Below are 18,651 nucleotides of genomic sequence, written 5' to 3'. Positions count from 1 at the left end.
ACCAAACGTAAGGTAGATAGCTAGTGGGAAGCAGCCGCATAGCACAGGGAGATCAGCTCAGTGGTTTGTGACCACCTAGAGGGGTGGGATAGGGAGGGTGGGAGGGAGGGAGACACAAGAGTGAGGAGATGTGGGAACATATGTATATGTATAACTGATTCACTTTGTTATAAAGCAGAAACTAACACACCATTGTAAAGCAATTATACTCCAATAAAGATGTTAAAAGAAAAAAAAACAGTCACACAATCATAGTAGGGGACTTTAACAGCCCTACTTTCACCAATGGACACATCATCCAAAATGAAAATAAATAAGGAAACACAAGCTTTAAATGACACGTTAGACAAGATGGACTTAATTGTTATTTTTCCGACATTCCGTCCAAAAAGAACAGAATACAGTTTCTTCTGAAGTGCTCATGGAACATTCTCCAGGATAGATCGTATTTTGGGTCACAAATCAAGCCTTGGAGAATTTAAGAAACTTGAAGTCACATCAGGTATCCTTTCCGACCTCAACACTATGAGACTAGATATGAATTACACGAATAAAACTGGAAAAAACCCAAACACATGGACGCTAAACAATACACTACTAAATAAGCAGGAGATCACTGAGGAAATCAAGGAGGAAATCAAAAAATACCTAGAAACAAATGACAACGAAAGCACCATGACCCAAAACCTATGGGATGCAGCAAAAGCAGTTCTAAGAGGGAAGTTTATAGCAATACTATCCTACCTCAAGAAACAAGAAAAATATCAAATAAACAACCTGGGCTTCACTGGTGGAGCAGTGGTTCAGAGTCTGCCTGCCAATGCAGGGGATACGGGTTCATGCCCCAGTCTGGGAGGATCCCACATGCTGCGGAGTGGCTAGGCCTGTGAACCACGGGCGCTGGGCCTGTTCGTCCGGAAGCTGTGCTCCACAACGGGAGAGGTCACAACAGTGAGAGGCCTGCATACCACAAAAAAATAAATAAATAAAATAAAATTTAAAAATAACCAAACCTTACACCTAAAGCAATTAGAGAAAGAAGAACAAAAAAACCCAAAGTTAGCAGAAGGAAAGAAATCATAAAGATCAGAGCAGAAATAAATGAAAAAGAAATGAAGGAAACAATAGCAAAGATCAATAAAACTAAAAGTTGGTTCTTCGAGAAGATAAACAAAATTGATAAACCATTAGCCAGACTCATCAAGAAAAAAAGGGAGAAGACTCAAATCAACAGAATGAGAAATGAAAAAGAAGTAACAAGTGACACTGCAGAAATTCAAAAGATCATGAGAGATTACTACCAGCAACTATGTGCCAATAAAATGGACAACATGGAATAAATGGCCACATTCTTAGAAAAGCACAACCTCCAAACAGACCAATCACAATCACTGAAATTGAAATTGTGATTAAAAACCTTCCAACAAATGAAAGCCCAGGACCACATGGCTTCACAGGCGAATTCTATCAGACATTTAGAGAAGAGCTAACACCTGTCCTTCTCAAACTCTACCAAAATATAGCAGAGAGAGGAACACTCCCAAACTCATTCTATGATGCCACCATCAACCTGATACCAAAACCAGACAAAGATGTCACAAAAAAGAAAACTACAGGCCAGTATCAGTGATGTACATAGATGCCAAAATACTCAGCAAAATACTAGCAAAACAGAGTCCAACAGCACATTAAAAGGATCATACACCATGATCTAGTGGGATTTTTCCCAGGGTTGCAAGGATTCTTCAATATGTGCAAATCAGTCAATGTGATACACCGTATTAACAAATTGAAGGATAAAAATCATATAATTTGAACAGATGCAGAAAACCTTTCCACAAAATTCAACACCCATTTATGATCAGAGCTCTCCATAAAGTAGGCTTACAGGGAACCTACCTCAACAAAATAAAGGCCATATATGACAAACCCACAGCCAACATCATTCTCAATGGTCAAAAACTGAAACCGTTTCCTCTAAGATCAGGAACAAGACAATGTTGACCACTCTCACCACTGTTATTCAACATAGTTCTGGAGGTTTTAGCCATGGCAATCAGAGGAAAAAAAGGAAATAAAAGGAATCCAAATCAGAAAAGAAGAAGTAAAACTGTTACTGTTTGCAGATCACATGATACTATACATAGAGAATCCTAAAGATGCTACACGAAAACTACTAGAGCTAATCAATGAATTTGGTAAAGTAGCAGGATACAAATTTAATGCACATAAATCTCTTGCATTCCTATACACTAACGATGAAAAATCTGAAAGAGAAGTTAAGGAAACACTCCCATTTACCACTGCAACAAAAAAAATAAAATACCTAGGGATTAACCTACCTGAGGAGGCAAAAGAACTACATGCGGAAAACTGTAAGACACTGGTGAAAGAAATTAAAGATGATACAAACAGATGGAGAGATATACCATGTTCTCAGATTGGAAGAAAAAATGACTGTACACCCAAAGCAATCTACAGATTCGATGCAATCCCTATCAAACTACCAATGGCATTTTTCACAAAACTAGAACAAAAAAATCTCACAATCTGTATGGAAACACAAAAGACCGTGAATAGCCAAAGCAATCTTGAGAAAGCAAAACCGAGCCGGAGGAATCAGGCTCCCTTACTTCAGCCTATACTACAAAGCTACAGTAATGTAGACAGTATGGTACTGGCAGAAGAACAGAAATATAGATCAATGGAACAGGATAGAAAGCCCAGAGATAAACCCATGCACAGATGGTCACCTTAGCTTTGATAAAGGAGGCAAGAATATACAATGGAGAAAAGGCAGCCTCTTCAATAAGTGGTACTGGGAAAACTGGACAGCTACATATAAAAGAATGAAATTAGAACACTTCCTAACACCATACACAAAAATAAACTCAAAATGTATTAAAGACCTAAATGTAAGACCAGACGCTGTAAAACTCTTAGAGGAAAACATAGGCAGAACACTCCATGACATATATCACAGCAAGATCTTTTTTGATCCACCTCCTAGAGTAATGGAAATGAAAACAAAAATAGACTAATGGGACCTAATGAAATTTAAAAGCTTTTGCACAGCAAAGGGAACCATAAACAAGACCAAAAGACAACCCTCAGAATGGGAGAAAATACTTGCAAATGAAGCAACTGGCAAAGGATTAATCTCCAAAATATACAAGCAGCTCATGCAGCTCAATATCAAAAAAACAAACAACCCAATCCAAAAATGGGCAGAAGGCCTAAAAAGACATTTCTCCAAGGAAGATATACAGATTGCCAACAAACACATGAACTGATGTTCAACATCACTAATCATTAGAGAAATGCAAATCAAAACTACAATGAGGTATCACCTCACACCGCTCAGAATGGCCATCATCAAAAAATCTACAAACAATAAATGCTGGAGAATGTGTGAAGAAAAGGGAACCCTCTTGCACTGTTGGTGGGAATGTAAATTGATACAGTCACTATGGAGAACAGTATGGAGGTTGCTTATAAAACTAAAAATAGAACTACCATATGACCCAGCAATCCCACTACTGGGCGTATACCCTGAGAAAACCATAATTCAGAAAGAGTCATGTACCACAATGTTCATTGCAGCTCTATTTACCATAGCCAGGACATGCAAGCAACCCTAGTGTCCATCAACAGATGAACGGATAAAGAAGAAGTGGCACATATGTACAATGGAATATTACTCAGCCATGACAAGAAATGAAATTGAGTTATTTGTAGTGAGGTGGATGGACCTAGAGTCTGTCATACAGAGTGAAGTCAGAAAGAGAAAAACAAATACCGCATGCTAACACATATATATGGAATCTAAAAAAAAGATGGTTCTGAAGAACCTTGGGGCAGGACAGGAATAAAGACCGATGTAGAACATGGACTTGAGTACATGAGGTGGGGGAAGGGTAAGCTGGGACGAAGTGAGAGAGTGGCATGGACATATATACACTACCAAACGTAAAATAGATAGCTAGTGGGAAGCAGCCGCATAGCACAGGGAGATCAGCTCGGTGCTTTGTGACCACCCAGAGGGGTGGGATAGGGAGGGTGGGAGGGAGGCGCAAGAGGGAGGGGATATGGGGATATATGTATACATATAGCTGATTCTGTTTGTTATACAGCAGAAACTAGCACAACATTGTAAAGCAATTATACTCCAATATAGATATTATAAAATAAAAAATGTCTAAACATTTACTTTGCCTTTTCTGTGCTGAGAGCTGACCTGCTTCTGTTAGTCTCCCTCCTCCATAGGGACAGTCAGCAGAAATTTTACGACGTTAAGGGGTACCTTGTTTTATCAACAGCCTGAGGGGCTGAGTATGGATGGTGCTCCAGTGTATGTCTTGGAACTGTTGGTTTGCCTTGGGGTGCTGGTGAAACTGACGGTGATGCGATATATATGTGTTTGTGTGTTTCCTGCTCTTCTGGAATGAAAAATGAGTAGACATGATGTTTTATCATGTCTGGGAGAGAATAGGAGCAGTAGTGGTGCTGATGGTGAAAATATCAGCAGTGGCATTGGAAAGGAGAAGGCAGAAAACTTCGAGAAGTTTCAGAGTTAGCTGGACATAGGGGGAGGGGATGAGAAGAAGCTGGGTCCCTTCAGTGGATTGTAGTAGACACCTTTCCTAAAGGAATCAAACTAGACAGGTGATCTACTGAGGCAGTACGAGAATATGAAAATAAATTACCACACTGAGAAAAAAAAGTCAACCAAACCCTGATGAGGGACTCTGGCTAGGTGGGCATAGAGACACTCAAAGTGAGTCACTCTTCTTAGTGGCGTAGAGAAACCAGTGGGAAGAGAGCAGAAAGAGGTTGGAAGAGCTTGATTCTTTGCCCGTGAAGAACTTTTATATGGGGTGATGAGAGCTAAGCTCTGAGAAGCAGCTGTGTTCCTGGAATAGGGACCTATTTAGATATTAAATTAACAGAAGGAAAGGAGGACCAGTCTTTCCATAGTCATATCTCCAAGATTTCATTTTATTGCATTGATATGTTTTACATTTTAAGTATAAAAATGACATCAGAGAAGTTTTTTTTAATTTATTTATTTTTGGCTGCGTTGGGTCTTTGTTGCTGTGTGCGGGCTTTCTCTAGTTGCGGCGAGTGGGAGCTACTCTTCGTTGAGGTGCGTGGGCTTCTCATTGCATTGGCTTCTCTTGTTGTGGAGCACGGGCTCTAGGCGCGCGGACTTCAGTAGTTGTGGCACGCGGGCTCAGTAGTTGTGGTACGCGAGCTCTAGAGCGCAGCCTCAGTAGTTGTGGCGCACGGGCTTAGTTTCTCTGCGGCATGTGGGATCTTCCCGGACCAGGGCTCGAACCCATGTCCCCTGCATTGGCATGTGGATTCTTAACCACTGTGCCACCAGGGAAGCCCCATCAGAGAAGTTTAAAGCAACAAGAAATCACTTATTTGGGGAAAGAACAGAAAGGATTCATGGCTCACAAAGAATTAAAATTGAAACTCAAAGCATAGTATGGTGGTGTGATAGCTGGAACCAAGAGAATGGATAGTTTCTGTGAAACAGAGAGTGTATAAAAAGGCTGTGGGTAGAGGGTTGTATTTTGATGAATGTCCATTGAGGACAAGAAGGTGAATAGGAGAATAAGAGTGAGAGAGAGAAGGAGTGGTATAGGTCATCATATAGCATCATGGAAGCCAAAAATTGAAGAGATCCATGGATGGTTGGTAAATGATGCCTTATGCCACAAAAAGGTTAAGAGCAGTGAGGAGGGAGGGCTTCTCAGTGACTGGCCAGCCTTTGACTTTGGAGGTGCATGCCCATGGTTCTTTCATTTGGTCAATTATTGTTATTGTTCTGGCATCTCCGGCAGTGTTGGTTAATTGTCATTGGAAGACAAAAGCTAGAGTACTTACAAGTGGAGAGGGATAAAATGTTGAGTTGGATTTCCATTTAGGTATAGGAACAGAAACGTGGGCCTAAAGTGTGAGGCACCCTCAGAGAGCATGAGAGACTGACCACTGGACGGAAAGTGGCTCCTGGAACAAGAATTAAACAGATAATGTGCATGTGTTCTCTTTTGCATCTCCTAAGTGCTCAGAATGGCACTTTAGTTTTAATCCACCAGAATAATTTAAAAACTACTAGAACTTGTGTGCTGTATATGGACTGCCAGGTAAAATTTCCTGGTTAAAGAAAATGTTCTTCCTCTGCAGTTATCCTTCTTCTTACAGAGCCTGCCTGCAATGCAAAGACTGCAGAGAGCCAGGCTCTATGTCAGGCTCTAAAGGAGCACGTTGTTAACAGCAGAATGCCTCTGTGTGACAGAGTGAGGGAGGGATGCAGACTAAAAGGGTAGCTGGAGAATGTGCCAGATCTCTGGAGTTTTTCCATGATGCAATCATCCCCAGGCTGTAATCACCCTCACTGACCCCCACATCCGACTGTGTTTCTTCTCACTCACGCCACTTTTCGTCAGCACCTTCCTATTTAGCAGAGATCCCCATTTCTGATACTTTGTAGGGGCTAATTATCTTCCATTTATCTGCGCAGCCCTGCATTTGCCATCTATTAGTCCAGAAACATAAATGCTGTAAATCCTTTTATATCTGGCTGCACCACCTAATTATTCCTCATTTGTTTTTATTCTCTCTCAATTTACCATCATCTACAAAGTTGGAAATCATGTTTTCATATAATAATTAGGGCTCTAAGAACCTCAAGAGAAACTGCCAGGCAAATACGCATGCCTTTGCTTTTCATTTTAATGGTGAATTTAAAAGTGAGAAAATAAATTAGGGCTGAAGGAAATAATAGACTGAAGTGAAAGTTTCTGGAATACAGATGAGGAAATGTGGTAGAATAACATGGGGAGGGAAACTTCCAGCATTAGGGTGCGAAAGCCAGCCCGCACAGTAAAACCATCAAGTAGATGAACAGTATTGCTTCTTTCCTTTGCTGATGAAAATCACCTTTAGTTGTTTCAGTCTGTGCTTTGGGGTATGCCAAGGGATGCACAGTTTTGTTAATTGGATAAACACCCTTCCTTAAGTCTGCAAAAGATTTACTCTTTTATAGGATAGCAATCTGGATTAAATTTAATGAAGGTATGTGATTTGAACTGACATGGCCACTAGTGAGAGAGAACAGAAAGAATCTGTAGATGATCTAAAGGTCCGGGGGAAGAAGGAATGGGAACACAGCAACCTGGTGAGGAAGTTCTTGAAATTATTACTGTCATTCCTACAAACTGTCACCTCCTTAGAGCAACCTCCCCCATGAATCACTTACCTCTTCATCTTCAGAACTTTCTTCAAGGTTCATTTCTAGGATTTTCTGAAGTAGCTTCACCTGGCTCTAGGTCATCTAGAAATTCTTCCCTATGTGCATGTTCCCTTCTTTATCCTTTAAAAATTTCATCTGCATCCCTGTACTATTAGATTTGAATTTTTACCTTTGTAGCATTTTTGTATGTATTATTTATGCAAGCATGAGTATGTGTATTTGTCCTACCTACTACATTAGTTAGAAGTCTCAAGGGCAGGGATGATGTATCAGTCACAACAAACAAGGTTATGGTTTAGTAACAAACATCCACCAAATAGCAACAGCTGAAAGGAGTGACGTTTATTTATCACTCATATTTCATGTCTATTGCAGGTCAGCACAGGGGGTGGGTTGGTAGGTAAGCGGGACTCTGCTTGTCTTTTCTCACTGATCCAGGTTGATGGAGGTTTCCAGATACTTGCTTCTGTAATTCCAGAGGGAGGGAAAAAATAAACTGGAGAACCATGATCTGGCTTTTAAAGTTTCTTTATAAGAGATACATGTCACTTCTGACATTACACTGGCCAAAGAAACTCACACAGCCATGCCTCAGTTCAGCAGGGTGGGAATGTGTAATTGTCCTATTTAGGAGTTCGGATTATTTGTGAACAGTAATACAGTGTATTCCAAATGGTGCTTTTTGTCTTTATTATATCTTTTCATAGAACTACTAAGAGTAGTTCTTTGCACACGATGACCACCAGCATGTTAGAAAATACAGCTGATTGGCTAAAGGAATAATTTGGATATTTTTTCTTTAAGGCATTACTACCTACTTGACCCAGAAGTCTGCCTTCCAATTCTTTCTGCCCACTAACATCAGTTTATGAGATTGTCCTAAACTAAATTACATTTCTGTGCAACTGGTAATAGACATAGAGAAGCAAAGTAAAAAGTCTAAGTGTACATTTGACCAGAAGTGATGATGATTCAATGAACTTTGAAACCATTCTTCCCTCTTTTTGAAGAATCAAACAAAGTAATTTTAATGAATTCAGACCATTGAATAAGTTGACCTTTGAACATTAATATAGTTATTATCTTCTTTAAATTTTTATTTTATATTGGAGTATAGTTGACTTACAGTGTTACATTAGTTTCAGACGTACAGCAAAGTGATTCAGTTATACATATACATGTATCTATTCTTTTTCAAATTCTTTTCCCATTTAGATTATTACAGAATATTGAGCAGAGTTCCCTGTGCTGTACAGTAGGTCCTTGTTGGTTATTTTAAATATAGTAGTGTGTATATGTCAGTCCCAACCTCCTAATTTTTCCCTCCCCACCTTTCTTCTTTGGAAACCATAAGTTTGTTTTCTATGTCTGCGAGTCTGTTTCTGTTTGTAAATAAGTTTATTTGCATTATCTTTTTAGATTCTGCATATAAGTGATATCATGTGATATTTGTCTTTCTCTGTCTGACTTAAAATAGTGATTATCTTGATTCTATATTTTGAAGCTATCAAATGTTTAGATTTTCTTACCTGTAACTCTGTATCCCTGAATGTTTTGTGCCTTGCTATAGAAGGCTGAGAAATTGAATTCAGCAGGCTCGCCAACATCCTACCAGAGCTGCTGTCATCAGGAATTATTTTCACCAAGGGAGAGCTTGTTAGGGGAGGGAAAAGGAATAATACTAAGAATTTAGTGGAATATCTTAGAAAGCCACAGACCAGGTAGAGTACTGAAGACAGTCTGAGGGGCAACATGAACAGGCCAGACCTGTTTTATTTTGTTTTATTTGGAAATGACTTTAATCAAAATTGGAAAGAATGGGAGATGGAGAGATTAAAAAGAGAGGAGTAGAACATCCTATGATTTTAGTTTGGCTTGTTTTAGGATTACTGTCCATTCTTTGACAGTGCTCCATTACTTAATCCTCTGAGCATTATGAGCTCAATTTCAGAATCAAATGCACTTTGTTTGCTTAAAATGTTTAAAAACTCTGGCAAGGAAAGCATGGAAATCTTATTTTGGAAGTGTCAAAACCATGCAAAATACTAAGCCCTCCAGCAAAAATGTCAAAAAAGGCCTCTCATTTACCCCTTGTTCCCTACAAAATTTCCACCTCCAGCCTTGTCCCATCCCCACTACCTCAGTGTCCTCAGAGGGAGCTTGAAAACACAAACTGCTTCTGAGAATTCAGCTTCTGCCTTCATAACCAAGGGCACCTGCGAGGCTTGCATCAGCCAGTACAAGCTCTGGGCACCATGCAGGCCCATGTGTCAGAACTGACATCTCCTGCGGTTTCTGCAGCCTTGGCTCTCAGCTGCCCATGATCACAAACTGTGGGACTGGCCATCCGAGATTAGCACTGCTGAGCTGGCTGCTGCCTCCTGTCTTTTGGAGGGAAGGCATGAGAAACACAGCTTGGTTAAAAAGCCCTTGCCATTAGGTGAAAAGCAAATGGATGCTTTCTGGAGAGATGCCAGAGCTTTCATGATTAAAACCAAGAATACACCAGCAATCCCACTACTGGGCATATACCCTGAGAAAATCATAGTTCAAAAAGAGTCATGCACCCCAATGTTCATTGCAGCACTGTTTACAATAGCCAGGACATAGAAGCAACCTAAGTGTCCATCAACAGATGAATGGATAAAGAAGATGTGGCACCTATATACAATGGAATATTAGTCAGCCATAAAAATGAATGAAACTGAGTTATTTGTAGTGAGGTGGATGGACCCAGAGACTGTCATACAGAGTGAAGTAAGTCAGAAAGAGAATAACAAATACCATATGCTAACACATATATATGGAATCTAAAGAAAAAAAAAGAAAAAAAAATGGTCGGAAGATCCTAGGGACAGAACGGGAATAAAGACGCAGACCTACTAGAGAATGGACTTGAGAACACAGGGAGGGGGAAGGGTAAGCTGTGACAAAGTGAGAGAGTGGCATGGACATATATACACTACCAAACGTAAAATAGATAGCTAGTAGGAAGCAGCCACATAGCACAGGGACATCAGCTTGGTGCTCTGTGACCACCTAGAGGGGTGGGATAGGGAGGGTGGGAGGGAGATGCAAGAGGGAGGGGATATGGGGATATATGTATATGTATAGCTGATTCACTTTGTTATAAAGCAGAAACTAACACACCATTGTAAAGCAATTATACTCCAATAAAGATGTTAAAAAGAAAACCAGGAATACACACACACACACACACACACACACACACACACACACACACACACACACTTACTATTCCCACACACACCCCCCATTTGTGTTTAATCATATTATGTTTTAGGCATTTTACTTACTGATACGTGTGAGGTTATTGAAGACTTGAAAATAAGATCTGAACTTTTCAAAATTTTTCTTTAGAAAGAACTTAGTAGTGATGTTCTAGAAGGTTAATCTAACTTCCAAAAATAGTCAAATACTTGACCAGGTATATAAAATCACAGAGCTTTAAAGCTGAAAGCAACCTTGGCAGTCGTGTGGTCTGACCCACCCATTTTACGGATAGAAAACCAAGGCCCAAGGGGTGAGATGACTTGCTACAGTTCCCACGAATTGGGAGTAGGAGGGTCAGTAGAGGAACTTAGAACCCCTGACTTCTTGTCCTTGCTCTTTTCACAACACTAAATATACCTACAAATATCTATTTACTTTGGAAATATCCTCGGATTCTCTGAAAAGCCATTCTTCTTTTAGGCTAATATTAAGAATTTTAGAAACAGAGAAGTTCATAAGGACCATTGTGCCAACCTCAGTGTGTATTTTTTTTTTTTTTTTTTTTTTTTTTTTTTTTGCGGTACGCGGGCCTCTCACTGTTGTGGCCTCTCCCGTTGCGGAGCACAGGCTCCGGACGCACAGGCTCAGCGGCCATGGCTCACGGGCCCAGCCGCTCCGCAGCATGTAGGATCTTCCCGGACCGGGGCACGAACCCGTGTTCCCTGCTTCGGCAGGCGGACTCTCAACCACTGCGCCACCAGGGAAGCCCTCAGTGTGTATTCTTGAAGTTTACAACAGCATCAAGAAGTGAATAAGAAACATGTTGATTCATCATAAAAAAAATAATGCCGCAGATATTTTTCTACAGTTTTATTGATATGTATTTCCTATACCATACCATTCACCCATTTAAAGTGTACAGTTAGGTGGGTTTTAGTATATTCACAGAGTTGTGCAATCATCACCACAATTGAATTTAAAAATTTCCATCACCCCCAAAGAAACCCCACACCCGTGAGGAGCTATTCCCTAATCTATACTTCTCCAGCCCCTGGCAACCACTAATCTATTTTCTGTTTCTATGCATTTGCCTGTTCTGCCACAGATAATTGAATGATGTGTGTGTGTGTGTGTGTGTGTGTGTGTGTTTGTTTACAAAGACACTTCCCTCCAGGCCTTGAGCTAGAGCTGCTGTAGAACAAAAAGAGACTTTATCAAGGCCAATGTCATCCTAAACAGGCAGCACCAGTGCCTGCCGACAGAGGGGAAGCCCAAAGCCTCAAGGACAGTTAAGCTGAAGGACTAAGTGCATGCAGAACCAACGTTGTAACTGTAAGAGCTGGGAGACAAGACAGGCTGAACACAAGAGACATTTATGTCAAAAAAGAAGTGGATCCCAATATCTACTGGGCCACCTGCAGGGGCCGGGGACCTAAAGGAGTATCAAATAAGAGAAAAAGATAAAGGGTGATTGCACTGAGATCTAGAAAAACACGATCAAAGAAATATTATTAAACAGTTTCTTATATCCTCCTTCCCTTGTAGCATACCTTCCAGACTTATTTTATTTAAAAATAATATTCATCATTACAAAAGCAGCATATGTGCACTATAGAAAATTAGAGAATACAGATAAGCAAAAATAAGAAAACAAAGATATTTTATTTCTATAACCTAGATTATCACTATTAACCTTTTATTGCATCTCTTTTCCATAATAGGTTCTACTTATATCTGGTTATATCTATAGCTACTCTTTACCACAATTAGATCACAGTGGACATGTGTGGCATCTTGCTTTTTTCTTTTAATGATCTCTTCCTGGACATGTCAATAAGTTGCTCTCCTATTATTAAATCAGACCTTGACGCCCACACCCCCATGGAAGGAAAGTACCCAGAAAAACAGCATTGTTGAAAAAAATAGTATTCAAGCCATCAACACTGGGAGTGAATTTTTGTAACACTTTAAAAATACTGTCGTGTTTACCACCATGAAACAATAAGCATATTAAGGATAATATACATCCAATCCCATGCTTGGGAGACTATGACTCTGGCTGGATCTCTCCCTTGCTTCAGGCTGAGAGGTGGGCTAAGGCAATCCTTTTGACATTTAACCTACAAAATCATTCACCATTTTATTCCCTAAAGTAGTTTGCTTCATATTTTAAGTGGTCACAGGAGCAAAAATTTATTTGTCATTTTTTCTCAGAAATACAGCTGTTAAATAAACTGAAGCATGCTGTAGAAGCTATAGATTTTATGGGAAAAAAATGGGGTCATTTTAGGAAATAAAAGGAACATAGTAAGGGTATATTAGGTCGTGGTATTGATCTCTCTTACCTGTGTAAACTTGATAAATGACATCTTTTTGAGCCTCATTTTCCTCATCTGTATAAGGAAAATGTAAGGAATTAAGGAAATGTAAGAAAAATAAGGAATACACAGATGCATACCTCTCAGCCTTGTTGTGAGGAGTAAATGAGAAACTTCTGGAAAGAAAATGACAGTGACTTGACACTGATAAATAATAATAGTACCTCACACTTCCATAATGCTTAATGTGTACCAGGCACTCTTCTAAACATTTGATATACATTGACTCATTTAATACAACAGCCCTATAAGGCAGATATTATTATCACTGTACCATTTTACAGATAAGTAAACTGAGACCAAGAGAAGTCATATACCCAATGTGACACAGCTGGTATATGGTGGAGCCGAGATTTGAACCCAGGAGACATGGCTTCAGAATCAGTGCTCTTAATCCTTCCACTCCTTGTTGTAGTAGCTCTGGTTTACCTTTTTCTTTTCTTTATTTCTGTCATTTTTCTCCTGTCAAGCTATAGTCATTTCTTTACCTGTTCAACAATTATTTATGGGACGTTTGCACTCTACCTGTGTGAGGTTATGTGAGGTCCCTGCCCTCATAAAAGTTACCCTGTCATTGATCTCATAAATATTTTCCTTTGATGACCTAAATTGGGTACTTTGATGTGAAGATGTCATCACGGATGTGAGGGCATACAACCTGTGTGGTCACACAAAGTCCCATACTCAGAATTCTCCCACCCTTGGTTTATGCCTTGCTGTCATTGTTTTGAAATATTTAAGAATTTTATCCTCAACCTTGTGTTTTGTAAATGAACCCCAAGAATACGTTTGTCTACTATGTCTTGCTCCCCTATTCACATATTTCCTTCAAGATGCCCCATGGACACAGAATTCCAGTGGACCTATGATGCATGGAGTTCAGTGAGACTCAAAACAAGCATAAGTGTGTTACATTTATGACTGAATAAGCAGGGGAGTAGGGGCTGCTGACAGCCTGGAGAGAGAACACTTCCTGTTCCAACAGAAACTTGCTTCTAACACACAGAAAGAAGATAAATTGTTACTTCTCCTTTTTCATTTCTAATTCTGTTGATTTGAGTCTTCTCCCTTTTTTCCTTGATGAGTCTGGCTAATGATTTATCAATTTTATCTTCTCAAAGAACCAGCTTTTAGTTTTATTGATCTTTGCTATTGTTTCCTTCATTTCTTTCTGATCTGATCGTTATGATTTCTTTCCTTCTGCTAACTTTAGGGGTTTTTTGTTCTTCTTTCTCTAATTGCTTTAGGTGTAAGGTTAGGTATAGAGCTACCATACGACCCAGCAATCCCACTACTGGGCATATACCCTGAGAAAACCATAATTCAAAAAGAGTCATGTACCCCAATGTTCATGGCAGCTCTGTTTACAATAGCCAGGACATGGAAGCAACCTAAGTGTCCATCGACAGATGAATGGATAAAGAAGATATGGCACATATATATAATGGAATATTACTCAGCCATAAAAAGAAATGAAATTGAGTTATTTGTAGTGAGGTGGGTGGACCTAGAGCCTGTCATACAGAGTGAAGTAAGTCAGAAAGGGAAAAACAAATACCGTATGCTAACACATATATGTGGAATCTAAAACAAAATGGTTCTGAAGAACCTAGGGTCAGGACAGGAATAAAGATGCAGACGTAGAGAATGGACTTGAGGACATGGGGAGGGGGAAGGGTAAGCTGGACGAAGTGAGAGAGTGGCATGGACATATATACACGACCAAATGTAAAATAGATAGCTAGTGGGAAGCAGCTGCATCGCACAGGGAGATCAGCTCGGTGCTTTGTGACCACCTAGAGGGGTGGGATAGGGAGGGTGGGAGGGAGACACAAGAGGGAGGAGCTATGGGGATATATGTATACGTATAGCTGATTCACTTTGTTATACAGCAGAAACTAACACACCATTGTAAAGCAATTATAGTCCAATGAAGATGTTTAAAAATAAATAAATAAATAAATGGTCATAGTAATAGTACCTACATCACAGTGTTGCTGTGATAATTAAATGAACAAATGCCACATGAAAGCATATCTTAGCACGTGGTAAGTGCTCCATCAATTTCTGATTACTATAAGCAAGCTAAACCCATCAGGAGTAGAGCAGTTTAATAAATTATTCTTTGTTTGCCAGAATTCTCTCCCCATATAACTCACCTCTTCCAGAATAGCTGGTGAGTCCTTGCGTGAACTAGCTGCTCACATGACTACTACCAGTTGAATGTTAATAAAATATGCATTTGAAAAGGTATTATTTATTACTTTTTATAAATTTACTCTTCCCCCTCAAAACTGCTACAGATGGTTAAGATTTTTAAATTAGTCATATTTATCTAGGAATGGACTTATTTATCTAGGAATCTAAAAAAAATGGTCATGAAGAACCTAGGGGCAGGACGGGAGTAAAGACGCAGACGTAGAGAATGGACTTGAGGACACGGGGAGGGGGAAGGGTAAGCTGAGACGAAGTGAAAGAGTGGCATGGACATATATACACTACCAAACGTAAAATAGATAGCTAGTGGGAAGCAGCTGCATAGCACAGGGAGATCAGCTCGGTGCTTTGTGACCACCTAGAGGGGTGGGATAGGGAGGGTGGGAGGGAGGGAGACACAAGAGGGAGGAGATACGGGAACATACGTATGTGTATAACTGATTCACTTTGTTATAAAGCAGAAACTAACACACCATTGTAAAGCAATTATACTCCAATAAAGATGTTAAAAAAATTTTTTTAATTAAAAAAAGAAGGTAGGGATGTTCTAGGAAACACGTAGAATCTAAGAACCTTATCATATCCCTTTGTATTCATTTACTTTCCTGTATCAGCCAACCAGTGACACTGAGATGATGACATAGAAGGAAAGGGAAAGACAGGGACGATCCCTAGTTCCTGCTCCTTTGCCTTTTAGTCCTCCTTCCTTACTCATCAGTAAGCTAAAGGTAGACAATATTGGTAAGCATGCTCCTGTCAAGAAGTGAAGCAAAAACAATTGGGTTGGTTTTGTGCAGCATTTCCACTCTTCTGCTAAAAGCTTGTATAAGCTATGAAAATGAACTGTGTAATTTCTGGGATTCTGTAAACAAGTTAAGTGCTCCTCTATTTGCATTTAAAAGTGGCATTGCACCATATAATGATGAACAGTTAAGTGCATGCTAATGATTAAACTTTTTAATTTTGCTTAACTTAGAATAACATTAAATAGCTAATTAAACACACTGTGCCAAGTTGAGAGAGAGTGAGAGACCATAGAAGAAAGGAACAACTTTCTATTTTAATACCTTTCATGGCATTTTTTTCCTGCTTTGTGAATAAGATCTCCCACACTTTCATTTTCCCTGGGCCCCAGAAATTGTAGGTGGTGCTGCTTGACGGTAGAAAACAGCAAGGAAAATCTAAGTGAGCTTCTGGGCTAAAACAGATCAGGAAACAACACATGATTGGATTGGAGACAAGAGGATGTGACCACGTGACCGTTGAAGGCCAAGCTTGAAAGAATACAATCTATTACAAAAGCCAAGGGGACCAGCACCTGCTTGAGTTTCTGTTCATCTTTCGATGAATTCTTCCTATGTATTATGATACATACTAATGATACAGTTTTAAATACTGATATCATTCTAAATGCAGACGTGCAAGCAAACAAGCAAGCGAAGAGCAGACAAAACAGCACCTTCAGTTCTGGAGCAGTAGGTATAATAAATAGAGAGGAACTAGAGGCTGGGACAATAGGTGAAAGAAGGTGGCATTTGATAGAGCCTTCAAAATATTAGAGTCTCTTAAGATCTAAGAAGAAAACCTCAGCAGTGGGCCCTTAAATCTTCGAAGACACGCCATTTCACATTTAGTCTTTCTTTTAAATGTGGCTGTTACCTGAGGGGATTTCTCCCTCCAGTCTTTTCTCAGAAAGGTCTCTTTTGGAGAGGAAAGGCCTAGTTATACTTTTATTATGTTGTATATTTTATTTTACTAATTTTTAACATCTTTATTGGAGTATAATTGCTTTACAATGTTGTGTTACTTTCTGCTGTATAACAAAGTGAATCAGATATACGTATACGTATATCCCCATATGCCCTCCCTCTTGCGTCTCCCTCCCACCCTCCCTATCCCACCCCTCTAGGGAGTCACAGAGCACCTAGCTAATCTCCCTGTGTGATGCAGCTGCTTCCCACTAGCTATCTATTTTACATCTGGTAGTGTATGTATGTCAATGCCACTCTCTCACTTCGTCCCATCTTACCCTTCCCCCTCCCCATGTCCTCAAGTCCATTCTCTACCTCTGTGTCTTTATTCCTGTCCTGCCCCAAGGTTGATCAGAACCACTTTTTTTTTAGATTCCATATATATGTGTTAGCATACGGTATTTGTTTTTCTCTTTCTGTCTTACTTCACTCTGTATGACAGACTCTAGGTCCACCCACCTCACTACAAATAACTCAATTTCATTTCTTTTTATGGCTGAGTAATATTCCATTGTATATATGTGCCACATCTTCTTTATCCATTCATCTGTCGATGGACACTTAGGTTGCTTCCATGTCCTGGCTCTTGTAAATAGTGCTGCAGTGAACATTTTGGTACATGACTCTTTTTGAATTATGGTTTTCTCAGGGTATATGCCCAGTAGTGGGATTGCTGGGTCGTATGGTAGTTCTGTTTGTAGTTTTTTAAGGAACCTCCATACTGTTCACCGTAGTGGATGTATCAACTTACATTCCCACCAACAGTGCAAGAGGGTTCCCTTTTCTCCACACCCTGTCCAGCATTTATTGTTTCTAGATTTTTTGATGATGGCCATTCTGACTGGTGTGAGGTGATACCTCATTGTAGTTTTGATTTGCATTTCTCTAATGATTAGTGATGTTGTGCATCCTTTCATGTGTTTGTTGTCAATCTGTATATCTTCTTTGGAGAAATGTCTTTTTAGGTCTTGGGCCATTTTTGGATTGGGTTGTTTGTTTTTTTGATTTTGAGGTGCATGACCTGCTAATAAATTTTGGAAATTAATCCTTTGTCAGTTCCTTCGTTTGCAAATATTTTCTCCCATTCTGAGGGTTGTCTTTTCGTCTTGTTTATGGTTTCCTTTGCTGTGCAAAAGCTTTTAAGTTTCATTTGGTCCCATTAGTTTATTTTTGTTTTTATTTCCGTTACTTTAGGAGGTGGGTCAAAAAGGATCTTGCTGTTATTTATGTCTTAGAGTGTTCTGCCTATGTTTTCCTCTAAGAGATTTATAGTGTCTGGCCTTACATTTAGGTCTTTAATCCATTTTGAGTTTATTTTTGTGGATGGTGTTAGGGAGTGTTCTAATTTCATTCTTTTACATGTAGCTGTCCAGATTTCCCAGCACCACTTATTAAAAAGGCTGTCTTTTCTCCATTGTATATTCTTGCCTGCTTTATCAAAGATAAGGTAACCATATGTGCATGGCTTTATCTCTGGGATTTCTATCCTGTTCCATTGATCTATATTTCTTTTCTTGTGCCAGTACCATATTGTCTTGATTACTGTAGCTTTGTAATATAGTCTAAAGTCAGGGTGCCTGATTCCTCCAGCTCCATTTTGCTTTCTCAAGATTGCTTTGGCTATTCAGGGTCTTTTGTGTTTCCATACAAATTGTGAAATTTTTTGTTCTAGTTTTTGAAAAATGCCATTGGTAGTTTGATAGGGATTGCACTGAATCTGTAATTTGCTTTGGGTGTATAGTCATTTTCACAATGTTGGTTCTTCCAATCCAAGAACATGGTATATCTCTCCATCTGTTTGTGTCAT

The sequence above is a fragment of the Monodon monoceros genome, unplaced genomic scaffold (genome assembly GCF_005190385.1).
Source record: "Monodon monoceros isolate NGI ecotype Baffin Bay Population unplaced genomic scaffold, NGI_Narwhal_1 Super_Scaffold_22, whole genome shotgun sequence".
NCBI classification, from domain to species: Eukaryota; Metazoa; Chordata; class Mammalia; order Artiodactyla; family Monodontidae; genus Monodon; species Monodon monoceros.
The sequence above is the reverse complement of the archived record's forward strand: the minus strand, read 5'-3'. Positions refer to the sequence as shown.